This window comes from Staurois parvus, unplaced genomic scaffold, assembly GCF_062004578.1.
Source record: "Staurois parvus isolate SC_StPar_1 unplaced genomic scaffold, SC_StPar_1.0 ptg000170l, whole genome shotgun sequence".
NCBI classification, from domain to species: domain Eukaryota; kingdom Metazoa; phylum Chordata; class Amphibia; order Anura; family Ranidae; genus Staurois; species Staurois parvus.
The window spans coordinates 6,387,913-6,394,885 of NW_028317966.1; the positions used below are offsets into that span (position 1 = coordinate 6,387,913).

General features: G+C 37.1%; 1 long non-coding RNA gene across 1 annotated transcript; it reads left to right on the forward strand.

Moving 5' to 3' along the window:
* Positions 1 to 3,030: 3,030 nt before the first annotated feature.
* Positions 3,031 to 6,068, forward strand: LOC149462728 (uncharacterized). Its single transcript, XR_016312613.1, has 3 exons — positions 3,031 to 3,321; positions 5,111 to 5,161; positions 5,833 to 6,068. It is a non-coding gene; the product is annotated as an uncharacterized LOC149462728 (long non-coding RNA).
* The last annotated feature ends 905 nt before the right edge of the window (positions 6,069 to 6,973 follow it).

Consider the following 6,973-nt stretch of genomic DNA (forward strand, 5'->3'; position numbering starts at 1 on the left):
ATGTAGCAGAATACTTGTAAATATTACAATAACCAACAACCCTCAAAGTTCCATTTAAGATACTTCATATCAAGCATAGAGATACTACACCGTCCAGCATATGTCCAATCTGTAATAGACACCTAGGTAGCTTCCATGCATGCAATAATGTGAGTTATGATTAATACCTGTGCTCCCATATTAATGACAGGAAGACAGCTCCTCTCCCAGCCCTTGAAATAGTTTACTGGAGGGTTTCTGATTGGCTGACAAAACACTTTTGATCTTACATGAAAAGACTTCACTTGTAACAATTAGGTTTACTATAGTGTTTACCAGATACATAAGTCATCCTTTCACCATATAATACGCCCTGGAGTCTAATTACCATCAATAAATACTTCTAGCATGGTCAAGTCACATATACAATGTACCCTTTGAAATGTCTAATTAGATAAACAGGCTATTCCCCAAATAGCAATGGGACCTGCTATTTAAGTATAGAAGTATTTTAACACCCTGTGATTTTGCAAGTTCACCCACTTAGAAATCATGGAGGGGTCTGAAATTCACATTGTAGGTACATTCCCACTCTGAGAGACAGAATAGAAAAAAATTCAGGAAATCACACTGTATGATTTTTAAAGAATTTATTTGTCTTCCACTGCTGAACATAAGTGTTTGAACTTAAATAAAGGCATGCGCTAAAACCACAAACTATTCCTAATTTAGTGTAGAAACATTAGTGCAAAAGATATATATATCTATTCTCAATTAATATCAAAAAATATCAAAATTATGTGCAAAACTATTTTTTAGTGCATAAGTAATTTAAATAATTAAATTTGTGAATATAAAAAATGTCCAATTCTGAATTTCTTCAAATGTCCAAACAAATCCTTTTCAAATTCAGGTGCTCTCAAAGAAATTGTGGCAAAATCCAAAACCAAAGTAAAGTTGGGTAACTCACCAGAGCTCCATGCTGATCAATCTCTAAATCAGCAAAAAATGCTTTTTGCTCTGGGAGCAGATGCAATGAATCAACTTCTCAGGTGTGATGATCAATAGCTACACAATCATCCATAAGGTAGGTATCCACCACTCAATATAATGGTTCCAGGAGCATTATATCACTCTCTCTTTTTATATCTCTCCACCGAGGTCATGTTTGGGAATGAAAGAGAAAATCATGGTGCAGCCAGTTTTTTTTATAAAAGTATCCAACAATTTAAAAAAGATTTACACTCACAAAAAGGGTGTCTTCACCGACACCAGTATAACAGCATAAAACAGCAAATGGTATAACAGTCTCCTGTTCCCCGCACACTCACTACAGCGCTCGTGACTCAATTTTCTCCACAGACGTCAGCATCCAGCAAGCCAAGCCCTACTAGTTTTGTCATGAATGACGTCTTCAAGGGGCGTCATGAACACCTAAGAAACAGCAAGAATTCTGGCTCTCAAAGACCTGTTACTGTGCCTTTAAAAAGTCCACCTCTACTCCACTCATTAATCTAACTTAATAGCATCTGTCTGAGCTCTTTAAAGACCCCTGTCCACCCCACAGTCAGTCAGACGCCAACTACTACCATGGGCAGGACCAAAGAGCTGTCAAAAGACACCAGAGACAAAATTGTGGACCTCCACAAGGCTGGAAAGGGCTATGGGGCAATTACCAAGCAACTGTTGGAGCAATTGTATATATATATATATATATATATATATATATATATATATATATATACATTACACACAATATACTACATATTCCCCCACTTGAATAATTTCTTTATGCAGAACTGATTCATAAATAGTGACTATATAATCAACTGGCAGGGTTGCATTGTGATTTGAGGTATTGAATGCTTCATAATGACTCATATAAAATATGAAATTAAAACTGGTTACATCTCTCTTCACCATCCTCTAAAATATTCCTGTGAATCAGTTATTAGATAATATGACTTTAGACCACGACAAGCAAAGGATTTGGTAAACATCAGTGGCCCATATAGCTGGAAGGCCTATTCCATGGCTTGTAGTTTCTTCAGTGTATCACACTCAGTCATATGTATTGTGTAATGATAAGCTGGCATCACAGTCCAGTCCTGGGTTTGACTTTAGTACATGAGTCATCTTTCACCATTTTAATTTCTTGGTCCACTGAAAGTAATTGCTCCAATCCACATACATCCAGGATTGTTTCCATTCAATGCACATGGGTTTTCATTTTTAAAGATGAATTGATAAGTTGTAGCAATTTTCATCACAAATCAAACTTCCGCCAGCAGTAATTAGCTTTCACCATTTTGCTGTAGGCTGACCCCACATTGTCTTCAATAGAGCAGTTACTGTGATCATTCAGTATATAATACACTGAACAAAATCCTAAAATGGTTTAGTATCATCTTGACATTTATGCTTATAAGATCATCTGTCCAGACAAAGCAGCAGAGGAAATTCTTGCCAGTATCTCTACCATGAAAGTAGAAAGTTACATCCATATGTCATAGACATCAGCATATTATAAACAACTGATTCAATATAGTTCAAATTCTGACTGGAGTGATAACTTTCACTCAGCCCTCTTATAATTTTAGTGAAAGCCACCCAAAGTATTAACTTATTCTACCCAGTCTGAGCATCCATGTGCAAATACTCAGACATCCCATAAGTTATGCAATGCAAAGACATTAGTGCCAGTTAGTGGCAGTATAGAAAAAAAAAAAGCAAAATGCACACTATTGTTTCTGGGCTGTAGTACGGGTACAAACAACAACTAACACACACATATGTGATATCACTGCGATCATCAGGAGCAGGAGAAATTATTTTGGGCATGTCCTAATATGGCAGCCTTCACATGAGCAACGTGTTCCAATATAAATATTACTGCTACTACAATTTTTCAATTTGCACTCTAACACATAATCCTAATTAAAACTATGCATCAGTATATAAAAACAATTAAAAACTATAAATCATAGAGTGTAAGGAAATAAATAGCACAGTGCTTAGTAAAGAACTTAGTAAATGATAAGTACGTTGATAGTAAATCTGTCATGTCCAGCCAGCGGAGGAGTGTGTTCTAATTCCACCTCCATCTACAGTATATATAAAAAGGTGCCATTGCACACTATTCAATCAACCTAAAACCTCTTCTGAATCCTCCAAGAACGAAAGCAAACTTAAAATCAAAGATGTCTGGAGTCAAAGGAAAATGTGTTACCCAGAAGATCCAATGCCAAGATTCTTGCAACCCTTGCCACAATGTAGTAGTCTGCAAAGATCCCTGCAACCCTTGCAACAATGTAGTAGTCTGCAAAGATCCATGCCAAGACCGTAAGTGTTGTGTTTTTAAACTACATCTTTTTAGTACATACTGTATATAAATGTGGAAAGGTTCCATTCACTTCCTCCGCTGTAAAAGTCTTCTTTCTGATGATTTCCTGCTAATAATGTTTGGGTATGCATGTGTGTCAGTTATCAATAATTGTAGTTTAATATTAGCTGGACTTGTATTCTTTTTAAAGCCTGAAACTAGATTTACTTTTATATTAAATACACAAATTAACTGGTCCTAACAAACTGTTTCCTTTACTGATTGATGCAGTTGCTGTCAGCACTGTATCAGCTGTACGTAGCATCAGGTACATACAGTATACAGCGTTGAGTCCCTGCAGTAATACTGGGAATTTCCATCTGCTGCCAAAACAAAATCGAGCCAGACTGAGCTCTTCTCAAACACTCACAGAAAGCCTTGTATTTTTATCAATAAATATAAGGTTTCCTCTAAATAGCTGAGGGGGGAGTTTCTGACATCTTCCTCGCAACTCAACCAATCAGAGAAAGCCTAATCAAAGATAAAAATATAAAGCTATCTATGAATGGCTGAAAGCACTCAATTTTGTTCTGGCAGCAGACAAGAGCTCCCGTACTATTACCAGAACACAGTGCTAGACATTGTACCTTGCTGATGATCTATACCAGTGTTTCTAAACCTTTTTTCAGTCAAGGCACCCTTTAAAATTATAAACAGTCCCGAGGCACCCTTTAAAATTATGGACAGTCTTGAGGCACCCCATTCTAAAATGTTAAAAAACTATACTAATCGTTTTATATGATGCAGCAACCTCCACACATGTCGGACACCCAACATTAGAGGTGATTTATTCTTCCAAAGCAAATACACTTTTGCACACTGGTACTGACTAGTATTCCGATGTTTCTCTTCTCCCTCAGTTTTTCTCCATCACTGAGCTAATGTGACCCCAGCACTGATGGATAGGGGCAGGAGAGGGTCAAACTAGGATGCTGTGCAGGCAGCTGACATCCTCCTTATCAACTGATGTCATTGGTTGTCAGGACGCTGGTGGCTTGAAGGTCATAATGGTGCACTATGAAAACCTGTGGCTTTGTGTAACTAAAAGGCAGGCTTGTTCCACCTGCTGGCTGGTATACAAGTTTTGGGCAATTTTTAGACATTTTGCGAAGGCACCCCTAAAGAAACCTCAAGGCACCCTGGTTGAGAAAGGCTGATCCATACAGTTTATACAGCACTGACAGCAGCCGCATCAGTTAGTAGAGGAAATAGTTTGTTTGGACCAACTTGGCCAAACAAACTAATCAAGGTAAAAGTAAAACTGAAGTTAAGCTTTGAGCAAAATGCTTTACCTCCAGAAAAAACAGCTTAGATTATATTTTATATGTTTGGTAACATGCCTTAAAAATTCATAACATCCAGAAATAGTTGGAAAAGGAATTAGATTGCAGAGGTCTGATATGAAATATACATAGGATCTGATGAGTAGAATATCTGACTAATGTCTACTATACACCTCAATCCTGGGAAAGTAAGGCCAGGTTTTCTGATTTCACCTGCTGCAGGCTCCTTCCTGTCACTAAGAGCAAAAAAGTTAGTTACACAAGACAGTCGTGTCATGGCGCTGATAATCCCACTCAGAAGCATATGATGAACACTAAGTGCAGTAGATTATTAAATCTCGGATTAAGTACAAATTAAGTAGACTTTACTACCGGTGCAATGTTTTGCTGATAACAATAAATGGTCATTGGTTGATTGTACCTGTTACATGGTGTCCTTCTTTAATATATATTTGTATTTCTTTAGCATGCAGACCTCACCATCATCACCATGGCACCGTCTGTGTTCGCCAACAAGGTAAAGAGGAGCAATAGATGATTGTTTTGGATACTAAAGATAATGGATGAAGAGTGTATTTTTTAAAATAAGCAAATCCTCCGAATACTACCTATTATATCAGTTGCTTTTGTCCAGCAGAACTCCAAAAGTGACAACTATAACCTTTTGCCTTTATGTGTGCTTAAAAACATATTTTACCCTTCTAACACCCACATGAACTGCCCGCCATTCCACCAGTTAATAAGGTTTTCTGTAATGTGACCATCATGACTATCATGACAGTCAAGCTTCCCCAGCCTACAAATGGTACTTTGCTCATCTCTCTCACTGGATAGTCAAGATGAAATGTTAGATAGCATTACAGTTTGTAAAAAAACAACAACATACATTTAAACCAGTTGATTATAAACTCTATGGAAAAATATGTCATTTTTAACATGTTTGTCCATTGTTGTCCATTTGTCATCTTCTAATAAATACAGAGCAAAGCATTTCTTAAAACAGGCCATGTAACAGGTTATAAAACAATGCAAAAAATATTCAGGTAGGCAAATTAGAGTTCTTGTCAAGGAAACAAACACTTAATAATGCTGATAAATGTATTATGAGCATTTAGGCTTCAATGGCCTCTGGTCATGAAGGGGTTAGGATGTACATTATGACTAATGAAGGTTTTTTTTTCTTGGCAGATCCATGCAATCCATGCAACCCTTGTGTTGTCCCCTGCTGTCCTGATCCTTGTGATCCTTGCCATAGCCAAGGACATTTCTGCTGTGATAAGTGAAGACGCCATATTTGTTCTATAATATACTCTGAGCTACTAATATGCAACATAATCCGCACTCATCTCATTGTACTCTGTTAAATCCTGCATCTTTCTGTCATTGGTTAAATGACCCTGCGCAATAAAAATCTTAGCAACTGATATGTTTTTGCATTTTGTCACTTGTTCTATACTTAATAAAGTGTCTGTCTTACCAAACATAATATTATGAGGTTAAAAAATAATCTGGAAAGGAGATATTTTCACAATTATTTACAGATTAATGACAATAGCAGTATTATGTTTTATACACAGCATCAATAATTTTAAATGACACCATGGTGATGTCTGAATATATTTTAGGACCGTAAAGCTCCATGCACACTGGGCTTAAAAAAAAGCCCACCAGTTTCCTTGGCAGAAAAAAATGCTGATAGGCTCCATGCACATTGATTAAAAATCGCTGCTTCTACAGGAGTTTGTGTTTTGCCTGTAGAAGCAGTTCAGTGTTATCCTATGAGTCTATGCACATTGGGACTATTAGAGGCATATTTTAGGTTCAAGGTTTAGAAACAGGAAAAAAAAAATTCTGTTTGCGATTTTAATCAGAGTTTTCTGGCAGAAAAGATGTTAAACTCTCCTAAACTATGTACAAAAATGCCCTATATCCGTGTTTTTGTCTGCCAAGGAATCTGGCATTTTTTTTAAGCCCAGTGTGCATGGAGCCTAATAGAAAGTTTTTGCAACCCAGTTTAGGTGAGTTTAGGAGAGTTAAGCGTAGGGGAGACCTCTTATGTCATGTATCTTGAGATATCGTCTCCCTAATCATAACATGCTAAAGTGTTACTAAACCCACAACAGCAGAATCAGTCTGTATATGCAGTAAAGCATGCTTGTTATACTCACTGTGGCACCTAAGGGGTTAATCTTCTGCATTGTGTAAAAAGGCCGTTTGATCCTAACTTCTCTGTTTCTCCCCTTTTTAAAGCAACCACCTCTTATCTCCTGATAAGACAGACTGAACTGTAGGCACTTGCACATGCTCAGTTTAGTGTGTATTGCTAGAG